The sequence below is a fragment of the Falco punctatus genome (assembly GCF_963210335.1).
Source record: "Falco punctatus genome assembly, chromosome: 11".
Lineage (NCBI taxonomy): Eukaryota > Metazoa > Chordata > Aves > Falconiformes > Falconidae > Falco > Falco punctatus.
The window spans coordinates 15,939,914-15,957,293 of NC_137591.1; the positions used below are offsets into that span (position 1 = coordinate 15,939,914).

The 17,380-nt window shown below is 38.6% G+C and overlaps 1 long non-coding RNA gene across 3 annotated transcripts in view; it reads right to left on the minus strand.

Annotated features, from left to right (window-relative positions):
- Positions 1-17,380, minus strand: part of LOC308071369 — a 300,702-nt gene that overhangs the window by 250,517 nt on the left and 32,805 nt on the right. For all 3 annotated transcript variants that reach the window (XR_013931118.1, XR_013931119.1, XR_013931120.1), the window contains exon 1: positions 1-17,380. This exon is cut by the window's left edge and continues 65,205 nt beyond it; it is cut by the window's right edge and continues 32,805 nt beyond it. This is a non-coding gene — a long non-coding RNA (uncharacterized lncRNA).

A 17,380-nucleotide genomic window follows, 5' to 3' on the forward strand; every position in this document is an offset into this window, starting at 1 on the left:
CAGGACATGCATGAGCATAGCCTGGGTTCTCCCTCTGCAGCTGAGGCAGCCCAAAAGGGGACGCCATAATTTGCTTGCAGAATATTCACTACCAATTAACATAATCAATGGAGATCTTTGCCAAATTAGAAGGGCAGGATAAAACACTACAGTTGCATTAGTAGAATCCCATCAGAATCTAATTCTGTATGGGTAGATGTTTTATCTGTATTTTCCCATCAGAGTTTAAGAGGTTGACATCTTCAGGGAGGAGAAAAACAAACATTTTAAAGCCTTATGTAGCCACACAGTAAGAGCATAACTGTGATTTTTTAATCACTTTTATACAGTCTTAGATTCTCACCCAGTTCTTCCCTCTTAAGATAGCTCTTCTCTTGAAACAAAAACAAAATGTACTGATTCTCCCAGTATGCATATGGGTAAAAATTTCCCTTTCTCATTATGACTCCTTGGACATATTTTTTTTAGTGTTATTCTAACTAGTCATATTCAGCTTTTTATTCCTGATTTAAATGTTTTTATCACCCTTGTTCATCTCCTGTTTTATCTGCTGTCTTTCAGCAGTTCCAATTCTTCCTGGTTTATAGAACACCAGCACAAATTTCAGCAACACTGCTCATTGGCATTTTTGTTTTCCATCCTTCATGAACCAGAAATATTCTTCCAGAGCATGATTTTCCAATCCTTTGACTTATCCTAAGTCTTGTGATATCAGATAAATCACCATTTTCTTTGGTGGAAGGGCTTCCATTTCTTATTTTGTATGAAAATGCAGTTACCAGATAAAGGACTTTGGCAGTTAGAGCCACTATTTTTTCTCCCCTACACACTCTGATGAACATTAGAACATGTATAGCAGAATCACAGAGCAATCCTCTGGATGTCATCTCCCCTCCCCCAGCTTATCTAGTACAGGTTGGGTGGGGGTGTGGGGGTGTGTAAATCACAGTTACACCAAGCCAAAGCTGGATTTTAAGTCAATATCCTTTCTTTCAGCAAACACTGGTTCTGTGTCAGGCAGACATACACAGAATGACAGAATGACAGAATCACTGAGGCTGGAAGTGACCTCTGGAGATCATCTAGTCCAGCGCCCCGGCTCAAGCAGTGTCAGCTAGCGCAGGTTGCCCAGGACCATGTCCAGGTGTGTTTTGAACATCTTCACAGCTGGAGAATACATAGTCTCTCTGGGCAACCTTTATTCTTTCTCTTTCATGGCAAAATGCTCCCGTCCAAGAAACTCAAAACCTTCCCGTCAGCATCAGTCTCTGCCTTTTATTCACAGCTGAGCTTGGTGACAAAAAAACCCCACCCTGGTTTCCCCCCAGAGCCTGAGGACTTGCTTAGAGTCACACCAAACACTGCCACCAGGCATGCCCAGGCTTTGGTAATGGTGGGGGGTTTGCTCCTGGTTTCTTCAGTTACCAGCTCCAGCTCATATTTCTTCTCTTTTTGAAGCCATTCCAAAGCAGTTCCTGCCTGAAACACGACCCTCTTCCCTCCCCTTTCAATCCTCCAGCTAACCTACAAGCGAAACTCTCCTGCAATGTAAGTTCATAATCTTAGAATAAATGTCAGTTTGTATCCAGTAGCTGATCTTCCAACAGAAAAGATGCAAAATTTAGCCATTTGGTTTCTTGCAGTGAAATAGTCGGGAACCACATCAAACAAAACCATATACTTTGGTGGTTCTTCTGAACTTCTTGTGCTATTGTAAACCAGATACAAGGGATTCAATTACTTACTCTCCATACAAGTACTTAATTTACCTTCTTGGGGAGGAGGGTAAAGGAACAGCTCAAGTGCAGCTGTACAAAGTTATGTTGTGATTTTCATTACTACTCCTACCTACTGGACACAAGCTACTCGGTCTCCCTAGGAAATACAGACATTCAAAATATAAACCAAATACAAGTCAATGTTACTTTTATCTCTATTTCTCGTTCCTTTGCATTCACACTTGTGTGACTGATTTGTGTGTGAAATGGTTTCCAAGTTTTCAAGCAAAAAGCAGTTAAGAAACAAAATATTTATACTCTTCTAACTTGTACTTCCTGCTAGCTAGATCCAATACAGATGCAAAGTCACTGGTCTGCAAGAGCCTTGCACAGTTCTATAATAAAATAATTAAATTAGTGAGTTGTGTTTAGATCAGAGATTCTTGGCTGCCAGCTCCTAAGAACTTGGGGAATTCAGAACCGCAGAAGGATCATTTGGAGTCCATTTGGCAGAAACGTCAGAAACTTGCTGCTCCTGGGAACATCCTTTTCCAATAACATTTATAGCTCTAGATGGAAGTGAAAAGCACCATATGTTAAGAGTTTCCTGCAAAGCTTCCTGGTAAGAGAGGAAATAAATTCAACTTGTCACATCTGCTTGTGGGCCAGTCAAGTAGGATTTTATCACAGCTTTAAGTGGTTTACAAAACTGTCCTGTTATCGACTGAAGGGAGCTTTACTTCTCAAGTGGTTTTTTTTTCAATATGCATGCTTATATAATCTCAATCATTAAATGATTTATTTGTCAGTGGAATTCAGTAACATGTATTATTATTTATCTCTAAACAACAAAGATTACTCAGTTATTCAGCTAACAGTAACAATTCAGTTGGGATCCAATTTGCATGGTTCAGCTGAACGGAACTACGCAGTTCCATTCTGCCCTTTGGTTTTTTTGACCCCAGCACTCTATATTGTATCACATTTTCCATGACAAAGCACATTTAATTAGAGAAAAGTCAAGCTTCTACCATATTCAGAAACCCTAGATCCTAAGCCCTGTAAATGCAATGCAAATAGCTGGCTTCAAATTCCTAGGGAGTCGGGGATCCCAAAGAAAATATGAACCAATACATATTGCCTCTGTAGTTACTCAAGAAATCATTACTCCCTTTACAGAAAGCAGAAATCTGTTATGTGAAGTGCGAAGATAGCACAAAACAAGGCAATAGTATTTTGCAGCAGGAATTTTTGCAAAACTCACAGCGCTATGAAATCAGGCATAGCCAAACTCCACAAGCTACACACGCATTTTTTGGCATCTTGTCCTGTTCTCATTGAAGTCAGTGGGAATTTTGCCACTGACTAAACAAAGAGGAGGATCGGGCCCAAACTATGCGGCTATTTGCCAAAATAATCAAGTTACAGGAAATTGCTCCTCAAAAGGTAGACGTGTTTCAAAATTCCAGATGCCTACATGGAGCTGATCTAATTTACACACACTGGGCCTTATACGGTTCTCTGTCTCGGCACACAGTTCACTTTGATGTTAATGGGAATCTGATGCTGCTTCAGGGCAGTACAGTACGTCCCTTAGAGCCCTTCATTCCACTCTTTATCGGTAAAGAGTGAGCACAAAAGAGAGTGGAAGGAACACATCACATTACATCCAATATTCATGCAATTATTGAAGAACACTATATGTATTACATTTGCAAACTGTCCATAATAATTTAATTTTCTCTCCTCAATTTATAATATGTTAATAAGGCATGAAATTAAATGCTTTTTAACATACAACTGATTATGCTATAATGTATCCAACAAAGATTGATTACTGAATAATAAATCAACATTTGCATAAATATTTATATAATTTATTTTTAAAAATTCCATACTGCATAAACAGATAACATGGGAAAATGACAAGTACTAGGACAGAAATTGTACTTTGCCTTTTAGAGGTCTTTTTTCTTGAGACTCATCAAGACTTTGCTATACATTAAGGAAACAACCTGTACTCCATACAATAAGAAGCACTGTAGTCTTCCTTTAAATGTTATCAAAACTTCATAACATAGCATGCTATTCTTAACCTGCACGAACAAACAGAAAACTTGCCAGAAAAGAAGAAAATTGCACTTGAATTGCAATACAGTGTAAATTAGCTTTACCCAATGTAGAATTTTCATAAAAAGCCGACAGTGTATTTGGGATCAATCCTTGCTTTTGCTTGTATCAATGGCAAAACCTCTATCTGGTCTTGTACCTATCATTACTGTATCTGACCCTCAGAAAATGTTACTGCTAGTATTTCAACCTAGGTTTCTCTGTGACAAAATGACAGTTGTACTCATTATATTAGCAAGAAGTTTAGGGTGAACAGTTTGTGTTTACAAGACACCAAGGAAAACTTTCAAATATGAGCAGAAATCTAAAGAAACTCCATTAGCAGAGACTGTTGAGAACTTGTTCAGCAGATTTCCCAGCAATTATGGTCACACTCTGCCTGCCTGATAGCAAAACTCAGGTTTTATGGACTACTTGTCCTTGAGGAACTTTCCACCAGCCACAGCTCAAATACCTTCTCCCTCCTTCACACGGTGCCTGCTCCAAAGATGTAAATGGAGTAATAAAGTAAATGGAAAGACTCCCCAAGACCTGATGAGCTTTGGATCAGTTTCACATTCTGCACAATCTCCTCGTAAACCAATGGTCGTTCTCAGGCTAGTCCCAACATTAGACTCTGTCCTGCCCATACTGAAAGGGAAGGGAGACTCCAATTTGAGTTCAGCAGGAAAGACAAACTGCATGTGACTGGATAAATGCCTCTACCTTGACTAACTTTGTTTATGCTTCTTGTTGGCTTATTTAGAAGTGTCAAAGATATTTTAAAATAACATTATCCAAAACCTGCGGTCAAAGCAATGGAGTAAGTTTTTCTGGAAATACTAACTTGTTGCTTAAAAGCCAGGAGCAAGAAATGGTTTGTGAGAAATCATGCTGGCTGGAACACAGAATCCTCTTGTAAAAAGAAAACCAAATTTAATGTCTGATTTAAGATAACCAATTAAAAATAAATTTCAGTGATAGAAAGAGGAAAAAAAATTTATGAAAAAACTGTCATGAGAAAAGAAAACTGCAACTGTTTTTTTTCTATATTTGCTAAAAAGTCACCAGCTAGCCCGCAGAAAGTGCAAAGGAGATGTATTCCACACAGGGAACAAGACTGAAATAGAGCCCAGCTTTGCCTAAGTGCTGCAAGCTGCTGTGCACCTCTTGAGAAACACTCGGCTCTCCACAGAAACCAGTGGGAGTTTTAGTGACTCACACTGTTACAGCATCAGATTTTTGGTTATTAATGTGGATTATGTTTAAAAAGTCTGTTTTCCTGCTCAGAAATCCTGTGATTAATTTGATCTCCAGTAAGTTTTCAGGAAGTACTCATCATTAGTGGAAGGACATGGTATAATTTCAGCTTTTACAAAAAGTTTTGAGATGATACTTCCCCTGGCTGCTGCAACCATACATCTGAGAAAGGAGGTGGGAGTGAGAGAGGGACCTGATGGGCTGCCCTAGAGCTCCTCCTGGGCTCCTCCCAGGGCACAGAAGATGCCACAAAGCTGAGTCTTCCAGGCAGTTTCTGCAAAAGTAGTATTTTTTTTTTTTCTACCTCTTCCTATCCCCTTTTTCATTCTCAATTACTTTCTCCTTTTTGTATTCAAGGTACCATGTAAGAGGATTTGGGTTTTAAGAAGCGATACTCTCTTTGTGACTATTCCATCACAAGTGGAGAACGCCAGACCGTCCGTGTCTGCTAAACCACACTCCACCTCTTAGATTGCTGTTCTGTGTTTGGCACCAGCTTCAAAACCCATTTCCTAAAATGCACAGAACTCTGTAAGCTGCAATCCCTCAGGTACAAACGGGTAATGCTACTTAATACACTGAATTCTTAGAGCTTTTTTCTGTGATCCCAAAATGCTTAGAAATATAAATATTCCTTTTGCACACAGAAAACTTGGGGCACAAGTACATTAAATGTCTTAAGAGTGTACACCCAACCCGTGACAAAGTTGGACAACGGTCACCCAGCTGGCAATGCACTGGATCATCTGACATCCCTGAAGTAACCAGATCCATCTTTCGTTCCTCACAAAATTTGACTAATCACCTCATTTTTTCTGGTTCAGTTAAAGACTGCTGTATATGTTCTTTTTTAAAGATTTCTTTTGCAACTATTGGAAGTCGTTCTCACCCCACTCCCTCCTCTTCCTCACCATTTGACCTAGCGGTCCCTCAGCCAAGTATAAGAAGGGCAGTGTGCTGCCCACCATGCCCTGACTGCTGTGATCCACACTTCCAGCACTTGTGCTCTTCTACGTTCACTTTTTACTACCAGATTTCTTACATGCAGCACACTGTGAAAGTGACACAGGATGTTACATGAGGTGTACTGAAATGCTTTATTATTAAATATTTTAAATTAATCATGTGTGATAGTTAATTATTCATTGAAACAAACCATGAAAAATAGGGACTGCAGCAATTTCCTCTCTCCAGTATCAGATTGCTACTAAATGTATAGCACAATAAAACACTCAAATTAAAACTTCCTGATGTGACACCAAATTACTAAATATCTGAACTGCTGAAAAATTAGAAGTATAACCCTTGCACAACATATTTGTTATATTCATGTCCTACTTAAAACTGTGTCTTATTTGGAAGAAAAGAATATTCATGATCTCTCTTCTACAGATTGGAAAGGAAGTTTCTTGATTTGCCTGAAAGTTTTGAACAGCAGCATAAGCAAATCTTAAGGAAGGCAAGCAGTTGGTGGTGTATGGTGAAATTAATTACATAGCAAAGTGTCACATCTTGAAGCCAGTCTTCCCACCTGAACAGCTTAATTTTTATTATTATTATTTATTTAGAGTGCCCTTCACCAACACTGAGTAAGAGCAAATGTTCACTGCACCAAAGAACTTGAAAATTAAAATCTTATTACATCCTCCTTGAGAGAGGACCCGTGTTGGTGGAACTAGTCCTTGTAATAAGCAACATGCAAGATAGGAAGAGTCTGCAAGAAAGAAGCCTGGAAGAATAAAGAAAAAAATAAATCACAAAAGAAAGAAGTCTCTAAAAGAGATGAAGAGTAAATTGCAAAGGAAAAGTTCAGCCAAACCAAAATATGATACATACCCTGCTAACCCTCCAATGCTATTGTACAATTGTACCTCTCAGGCTCAGACGGAGTAGGCCCTCTCCTGCCCTCCCTTAACAACAACCAAAACCATAAATGATGCCACAAAGATAAAAACAGGATAGAAAAGATGAAAGAAACCAACCACAATCTTTTTTTTTTTTTTAAATTATTTTGTTGTAATTTTGTCATAAGCACTCCACTATATAAGTTTAGCTCCTATATAATTCCCAAAGCCTTCACAATATGTAAACATAAGAATTTTGACTGAACTTAATGATTCTATTTTGAACTGCCTGGGTTCTGGCAGAGATACCATTATAGTATATATTCCTGAAGACTCAGTGTAACGATCAAAGCACTCTCAAAGTACAGCGATCAATGAAGGGTTGTTTGTCTGTCAATCCTTCAAGAGAAGCAGGAGTGCCCGGCTCAGCAGAACAGCAGGAGAGCACGGTGCTGTCTGAGGAAATCACGGCTTGGTCATGGTCTCTCCAAGGTAATAATATTTTGTCAGTATTATTTCTTTTCTTACTATAAAAAGAGATCTGTCTTCTGTGAACCCATTTGTTAGATTGCAATTTAGAGGTTTAACCTTTCATTAGTCTCTATCCACTTTCATTAAAGCCACTAATTTGACAAGTGAATGACTTCTTTTTGAGAGGTTTGTCCTTTCCTTTCCAAAGAGATTTTTTTCACCTCGCCTATCAGCGCAGCCCAGGCACTGGGTGTGATTACTGCCTTCTCTGCCGACAGAAGGAGGCTGGAACAGGAGAGTGCCTAGGGAAAGGCTTGCAGAGGTGCAAAGGGATTACATACACAGATGAATTTTAATACTGATCATCCTTTTACCCCATTCATCCATCCTCTGCTCTTCCTTCCTTGCTTTCCCCTCAAGTAAAAGCCCATGCTCACCCTTCTCTTCATACACTGAGATATTCCTAACAGCACCTTTGAATCTCCCTCTCTTCCTCTTACATGTCCTTCTTCTAGACTTTCTCCTGCTTTGATTCTCCTTTGCTTTCTTTTGTTTCATCTTATCTCTAGTCAGGTCTCCTATTATTTGTTTCATCTTTTGTTGCATTTTTCCCTTCATACAGTTGCTCTTTTTGTGTGCTACTGACTTAACTTAGTTTCTTTTCCCAATCTTGAAACCACTGTTGGAAAATTCTTTCTTCTTCTTTTTTTTTTTTCCTTTTCCCCACCACCCCCCCTTCCCCCAAAAGCTAATCCAATCTTTCTCCAAAGCACAGCAACTCGAGCAAATTACAGCATTTTTTTAATTTAATCTAGCATCTCCTCAGTGTTGCTCTTTTCTTGACCATCATACTCCCTCTTGCTTTTCTTCAATCAAGGATAGAGAACTTTTGCTGTTCAAGGTGAGAGAGAAAGGGAAAGGTCATGAGACTGCTCTTCTGAAGCTCTCACAATGCTTGTTGGAGTCATTTGCTAATATTTATATTATCTATTGAATTGTTGCTGCCATTACAAGATCCTTCTCCTTTAAGCCTCCAAATGTTTCACATCACAGCCTTTCACTGTTTTCTAGAATTTTATGGCTCTCCGGTCTTCTTATAGTAATAATCTGGAAATATATTCTGCACAGTATTATTTGTAAGCTTTGCTCTCCCCATCACTTTCAGGTTTTTGTTATTTAGCTTTTTATCTGTCAAAGCTTGGACCACTGTATTTGAAATATACTACTCAACATCTCTACACTGGAAGAACTGTGAGAGCAAAGGAAGTACAGACCTTCCTGAAAGTGTTCCTGTTCCCTGACAAGCAGGACATAGAACTTCTGAGAGCCATTACGTTTCTTCAGGCATTACCCTATAGGTGAAAGCTGGCCAATACATAACAACTGTTTGGAAACAGCTGGCATAAGTGGGGTCAGCGAGGGAATGGGATCCATTCTGTACAGTAAGGTTTGTTCCTATATAGGCTCTGCTCCATAGTTTCCAGAATCAATGAGCTGCGAGTGGTTGTTTCTTCTCAGGTCAGGTTGTGCATGTGGGGAGCAGTGCATAAAGAAAAATTTGTAGAACCCTGAGGTTATTATACAGATAGGGCATAAGTAATTGAAAAAAAGAATGAAACTGCCACGACAAAAGGAAAATAACAGAAAACATAAAATAAGAACAACATGCAGAGTACCAGGCCAGGCAATCACAAGGGATGGAGAGAAGAAGAGAGATGTGGGAGGTAAGTCATCTTAGCTCCTATCCACACAGTAAATCCCCCCAGATTTCTCATAATATGTGAAATTATACGTAATTCTCCTCAAAGTTGTTGACAATAAAGCTAATTCTACCTCAACAATGTGGTTTGCTCTTTACAGACATCAGCATGTAGCAGTAGTTCTTGTCTATGATTCATCATAGCGTAACTATATATGTATACAGCAAACTTATTCAAAAAAACCACAACCACTTCCTAAGAACAAACACTCTAATCCGCAGTTAGAAGAAATGCATTTTTTTCTCTAATTATATATATGGGTTCTTTGAATTGAAAGTGTTAACTCTTAGACAAAGCAGCACAGAAAGTCGAAAGCTAAGCCAGAAACAGAGATAAGTGTCTTGCTTTCAAAGCCTGTCTCTGAGCATCATTCATTCACCCTTTGTCAAAAAAGACAGTTTGAAGAAAAGAGTCAGGCTGTAGGAGATACTAACACAACTGGACAAGTAGCATCAGGGAGGCCCTGAAACGTAGTTAGGATGGCAGACAAGACAAAGAGATAATTTGTTGATATTTACTTGATAATTATTGGATGCAAGTTTTCTCAATACTAAAGGCACTTTGAATCTTAACTATGTGACTCTCCACCTGTGAAAGTTGTTTCCCAAACAGATAAATTCTAATTGATAAGTGACCTCAGGCTGCTGAGATGCAAGAACAGCAGCCATACAACAAAATACTACACAGACTCATGTGAAGAATACCAAGAAATTGATTCACTTAATACCTAACAAGCTTTTTTTCTCACTGGATTTTGTAGATCAGTATTTTAACAATCTGATTGAGACTTCAGCTGCATGCTCACTAGATTCCCTTTCTACATCCATAAACAACCCAACAAGTTGAGTATGGTGCTCTGGATTTTAGTAAAGACAAGGCTCCTGCCTTGAGCAGATTAAACTTCAGATAATCCTAAATGATTGAACTAATCAGTAAGAACAATCCTCAACTAAATTAGTAAAGGCACTTTATGGTTTACACTGCCATTGCTCTCTTTTCTAAGGGGGGTTTATGTTTGTTTTGTTTTAAAATGATCAATTAAGGGAAAGTTGTCTGGTGACAAGAATTCTTCTAATTACTAAATTTTCACAGTATTAAATACTTTAAGTTAAATCAACCAGCATTTAGCAAAATGCTGCTCCCCCCTCTTTCCCCTTCCACATACATACTTTTTTCCTTCTAAAAGCCCTCTACTGAATTGGTTGTTAGGTGCTAATTGCAAATGATTAAGCACTCACCAGTCTTACACTTCTTGCTTTAATATTAATGAGATGTATTAGCATGGAACATGGCTTGAATTAATATTATAAACGGAAGCCTGCATGGATCACTGCCTACTGTTTTGCATTACAAGGAGCATGCAGCTAAAGAAAAAAGTCCAATTTAGACCAGAAAAAGCCTAGTATACCCTATATTTCTGTTGGCAATAAAGAAGTAAAAGGACTGAAGAAAATAAAGTTAAATGCTATCTGTTCATATAAACAGCATATCATTTTTTCCATAACCAGCAGTAGCAAACATATAAAAAAATAAATTTCTCTCATCCATCTTTGAAATGACTGGAATATATGAAGCTAAAGTTAAATTTAAATTATTCCATTAAGCAACACCATGCCACAGAGAAATACCTTTTCTGCCTTGCTCTGAAGAGGTAACTTGAAGTTCTTTTTTCTGTGTATATCAGGTTCAAGGACTGTACTACATTCAAACATCTTACTTGTGCTTTCCTATTCATAGGATACCAAAGTGTAGGTAGTGGGGGTTTTAAGTATGTATATGTGTAATTATTTATCCTTTCTTCCGTGAAACATTCACATTTCTTCAGCCACCACAGATATGTAAAACATGGGTCTGTTAGCATGTACACCTTAACTGCCTTGACTTGTACTCATTATACATAGTAAGTCATGTGCTAAAATTAAATCCAATGTGTTAGAAATTAAAAAACATTGTTTTCATTGTTCATTGCTTTGTGCAACTACAAATGGTCATAATATGTTTAGATGATAGGCAAATGAAAGCTCTCTGCAAACTGTGTCAGATTTAAAAACAAACGCCTTCTACAAAGCCTGCATTTTCTGGGGAGCCTAAAGTCTCCTCTAAGATGAAATTTTTAATGCCAGTTACTGGAGATGTATGGAAAGTATGGTGTGCACACTTAAAAATAAACGACAGGTTTCCCTCATCTGAAAAATACAATAGTTCTTTTTTAGCTTTTCTCTTGAAGCTGGTTATCAGAAAAAGCTTGTGGAAGGAAGGGAAATTATACAGCCTTTTTATAAATAAGTTGGAAGGATCAATACAAATGTGACTTTACAAAGACAAAGCCAGAGAACAGAAATATATAACCAGAAGCAGAATCCTGGGATAATTTTGCCATTATAATAGTAGCAGGAGCGCATAGCAAAACTGAGAGAGGACTGATATCAAAGCTCCAGGTTATAATGTCCCATATACATACATTACTGCTGTCAACATCAATGAAACAGATTAAACAGCAAAGGGAAAATCTAGCGCAGAAGATGCTCTCAAAGAGAGTGAGCAGCTCAGCCACAGCACACCACGTAACATGGGACAGTATCACTCATCAACGAACTCCCATGGGTGCCTGGCGCTCCAGTAGCCCCTACTCATTTAAAAACTCTGCCCAAACCAAGAAGCATTGACACAGAAGCACAGTGGAAGCAAAAAGGGCACGTGAAAACAACAAATACAGGCAGAACAGAGCCAAGGAGCGATGAAAGGGAAGGACCCTCCCTGGCCAAGCACCTTTTGCTGCCTCCTGTGCACTGCCTTCAACTGTTGCTCTCGTGGCCCTTCAAGTTCAGTACCGACCCCACAGCAAAGCCGTTCCATGCACCTCGGTGGCTAGTGCAGGACCTGGCACAGGCCAGCAGAGGAAGGACTGGTTTAGCACAGAAACAAGAGATGACTGCAGCTGCACAATATCATGTGCTGCCCTAGGTAACTGACACATCACCAGCTAGTTACTTGTTTCGCTTGTTTTGTTTATTTGAAACTTCTACATCTATTTCTGTTTCCTATTACTTGTTTATTTTGACTTTTAAATATGGTATGTAGGAATGAGTAGGTTGGGATCTTGTAGCTGCTGATCTCAGCTACAGGTTGGGTTAACTGGAATTTCATTTGGACAGATGCTACAGTCAAAGACAGATTTGTGAAACACTGCAATTAGAAAAATATTTTTTTTCAACAGTAAAAAAGTTTGAATTGTTTTTTTAACCATTACTAGATTTCATAGGGGATTATGAAGATAATATATGAAGATAAGTGCCCCTAATTAGTCTAATGAATATTTTGGTTTTGGTTTTTTTTCTATTGAATGTCATTACAGAAAAGCAACAACATTGGCACAGTGTAACTTCACATTCAATGATCTCTGCTGTCATTATCCTGAAACACCTTTGGCATAGGGAGACCGTTTTCCCAACGTTTCTTATTCCCTACCATCCGTCTGACAGAGAGACAGGAGCTGAATGAATACCAATTGTCACAGTGATGCTGTGGCAGATTCAAGAGTTAGCCCAGTTCACTTGAATCCTACTGACTCACGCTTCTGTCACAGAGGTTGACAATCACTTGTTCATCTAGGAGGGATGGAGACATACCTTATATACCTGTATCAGTCATCCAGATTTTTCTGAGATGGAGGTTGATGAAAATTATTCCCCTTCTTGTGAAAAGATGAATAAAGGGTTGTTCCACTTTAGCTTCTTCATTAATCCAAGAATGCAGTATTAGTAGGGCTAAATTTATGGTGTATATACACAAAGGAGGAATATTAAGAAAAATAGTCATCAAGTTATTAAAAACACTATCAGATTACATTAATTCTGATACAAGACTGATATCAAGTTAGGGTTGTCCTCCAAACCTTGAGTTCCAGCTCTTACATTATTGAATTTACAACCTTAATAATGCCTGAGATTTTCAATGTATAGCTTTGTTTTGACTGCATATACATAGAACCATCATAGAAATTCAGCGTTTGCCCATATTTATCACACACTGTCACAGAAGTTTCTCAGCCTTCTGTTCTTAGAATTGGAAATAAAACTATTGCTAAGAACATAATTTTCAAGACAAACTACTTCCTACAGGAATACTAAGACTGATCATTCCTTGGAGTAAACACTGCCTTTTCAGCCCTTGAATCAATGAAATTGAGCAGTCATTTCAAGTCAACTCCATAGCTGATTATTATAAAACTTGGCTTTAATTTCTAATGCAGGACAGGAAAATTCAAAGGCAGGTTCCCATCTCCAGTGAGACCTGTCCTCTGGGAATTACGTACTTCTCACTATCAGCAGCTAAACCCTCTTTGCAGCTGCAAGACAACCATTTATTCCTCAGTGCCTTATATAAAAAAATGATGAGCACCACCCAGATGCTGTCTTCCTGGGTGCCACAACTCACCCATACAAGATTCTGCCACAGCTCTTTCATTTCTTTCCTTTATGTCCTCTGCTGCACCAAAGTGATTTGGCATAATTGATGGTAGAATTCTCCTAACATGAACTTTGGGATTTAAATGTTTTAGATTAGTGAGTGTTCCTATTGCACATTGGTGACTGTCTGTGCAAGTATTTATTCTTCAGATATGCTACTGAGACTTTTTCTCTGAAAATGAGTGTTTGGAAAGAAGAAAAAACAAAAGAAAAAAATCAAAATAAACAGCAAACACAAGAATTCTTGTGGCAGTAAGGGAATCAGAGGAAGCATTAGGTTGGTATTTGGCTACACGCACTACTGAGTTCAAGGATTGTGCTGTTACTCTGTATTAAATTTCAGTTTCTGCTGAACTTTCCCAGGACATGACCATTGGTTTTCCTTTTGGAAAGAAAGAATAAATTAGCCACTAGATGGTAGAGGAGCTGGCACAGTGTATGGCTTTACCAAGTAGGATCACTACACCTACCACTACAAATGTAACTCTATGGTGTAAGTCACTTGCCTGAATGTACACCAGAGTATGGCAAAAAATCCTGCTACTGGCTCTCTAATTCATGCCACACCAGTCTCAGCAAACATATGCCTCAGTTACACTATTCTTCCTTTTATACAGCAAGGGCTTGATGAAGGACTAGGATATCATTCTTGTTACAGCAGTTCACTTTCAACAGTTCGAGAGAGCTTTATCATTTCATTTACAATTGTCTATAAATGCATCTCCTCCCTCAGTATATTTTATTTCTTTTTCAGGATAGTGAGCAATATTGAAAGGTCTAAAATCCACCTTTCACAGTACCAGCTACCCCAGGCAGGCGAGCAATGGTTCTTTTAGTTAATGTATGTCATGGTAATCTCAGGAAATTTTAATTCAACGTTGTAAACTTTACAGCTCCACAAATTTCCCACGTAAATTACAGTTCTTCACTTTCTAGTACAAACTGCAGCTTCCGCACTACATGGCTCTGGATAGCAGAACCGCCAGAAAAAAGAGACATTTGCCTTCACTACTGATGGCATTGCAGTGGAATCGCCTATCTTCTTTGCTGCCTTAGCCCTGCTGACTTCTCCAAACAGGTGTAGAAGTGGGAACAGTCTCTGCAATGTTTGGTCTCTACAAATACATAGTAACTTGATCTTACATGGATCTGAACCGCTAAGCCCCAGCTCAGGAAAACATTTCAACACTTGTTAAGCTTTAATTCAATAAATTACCTAACTGAAGTCCACTGAATTACTTTGGTCCCTGAAGTTAAGCACAATAAAGCATTTAAGCATGCACTGGGACAAACTGCTCTGCACTTTTGAAGCTCGTACCCTTAACTGAGCAAGTCTTAACTGACTGTCACACTTAGGAGCTGTGGAATGAGAGTCTCACCCACTTTACTTCCTTTGGTCTTGAGTCCTTAACAACAAGCACATTATTCAGTCACCTCTTATTGCACCACATCAGGTTTGCAACACTACAGCTTCAAAGAGGCAAAGTGCTAAACATGAGGCAGGCTGATCATATGACATAAAAAATATGAAAGAATTTGGATATGGAGGTGGGGGAAAAAAAAAAAAAAAGAAAAGGGAATGAAAGCATGTGCTTACAATCCCTGGACAAGAACAGCTCTCTCAAAGACAATGTACTGTACATATGTTATTTATATGCCACCATTTTAATGGCTCTTCAATGAAAAACATCATGTTACCATGGTAACTGCCACATTGCGTGCTATCTCTGAGACTACCACATCATCATACTAGACACACACAGCGTTTCACACCAATAAGTCATGGGCATGTCTGGTATTTTACAAAAGAACAACGTGAACGTATTTTCTTTACCTTAACCCATTATTCTGCATACACATTTTCAATATTAATTTCTCAATATGAAAAAGGAAAATTGTGTTCTTGGTTTGTTTTGTTTGGTTTTAATTGCTTTAGCAGATGGCAACATGTTCATAATGGCAACTCACTACAGCAGGAAAAAACTTTATTTTCAATGATGATTTTACCTCTCCAAGCATCCACAAGCTATTTAGAAGTTGGAGAAGAATTTGTTGAATTGTTTCATCTCAATTTTAAAGTGTCTACTAAATCCCTTTTGGCATTTCTGTAACACTGACTTTTCAGGATATTTTGCAGGGAGTTATGCTTGTCCGCAACTGAAATTCCCTGCAAAGACTCACTGTGAGGTGCAGCAGAGGTCCATCTACATTCTTCACTCCATCATTTATATATTGTAAGATATTGCGCACCTTTCCTAAGCCATTGAACAAGTAATGTCTCTTGCCCCAAATGCTTCCATATTTCTATCCAATGCTATATTCTCTGTCAGTCATAACTATCTTAAAGATTTAAAACTACACAAAAAATGGACTGAATTTTCCTTTTGGGATAGGGCACAATGAAAAATGTTTTCCCATGAGCCTAAGGAAACTTTAGGTGTCTGTACATAGTCTCCACAGGCAGAAATTCAGAACAAACTATGCGAGAGTATCTGCCCACTGAATACAGTAACAGGTCTGAAACCTGTGAACGAACATCCGTTCAATGATATAGCTGAAGGAAACACAGCTCAACAGTCTGATGTTTGTAATTTGATCAGTATGACGTCTTCAGACATTTCATACACTTTAAATGGGCAGGTTTATTCATTTTGTATGCATTATTACATAACCTTTTTTTTTTTTTTTTAATCAAAGAAGAATTAACTCTAGAGCCTACCTGTGACAAATAAAATATCAGTATTGTTGGCTACATTCACGATACAATTAGCAGAAATATCAAGCTTTTAAACTTATTACAATGTTGTTAAACATAGTAGCAGATACCACAGTGGGACATTGCTTAAAGATTTCTTGAGAAAGGGAGGAAGAGTAGGAGCCATCACTGCCAGATTTAAGGCTCCTGCTCTGCTGCACAACATATGGGTGATAAAGAGATATGACCATTTTTAATTCCAAAACCCCTCCCTCAAAAGACAACCGTGATGCCAAAATTCAGGCCAGCTTCTTGCTATGCCTCAACATTAAAAGCCCCAAAAGGCTTCTAATTTGAGGGTATATGAAAGTCAGGCAAGTCTACTATGTAGTCCAGGAAATTACCTAGAAGACAGTTATACAGAGGCCTGAGATGTTCCAGCATTGGAGGATTGCTGCTAGGGCAGCGCCACGTCGTTCCTAGGGCTCTGCCCCATAACACAAGCTCAGCAAGAAACATGTATTTTTGATCATGTGACTTATCACACCAGTAACCAGCGCTTTTCTCTAAGTTATAGAAAAAAACACTTAACTAATATATTAAATATGTGATTCATCTGGAGAGATATTTTTCTTTGAATACTCAGGGATATCCTGCATCGTCACTGATAGGGACAGAACTTGCTCAACTTAAAAACTTTTTAATTGACTAGGAAGTCTGGAAGCCCTGAGGCCACGTATGCACATTGCACAACAGACTGCTTCTGCTTTCCCACTAAGAATCAGGAGCAGCCTTGCAGTATTTTCCTCTTACTCATGAAATTGGAACTGAAAAAACAATGAATTTCTCACACTGTACGGAAATGAGCTAAGCCCCAAGACAGATACTGGGAGCTTTAAATCCTCACACCAGAAGTTATTTCAGACCTGACAAAACATACTTGTTTATAATATTAAGCATAGGCTCTAATGGCAGGAGTCAGCATATCTGCACTTTCTAGGCCACACCGCTGCGCACAAATGGTGCGGGGAGGTGTTGATTTTTTTTCTGCACA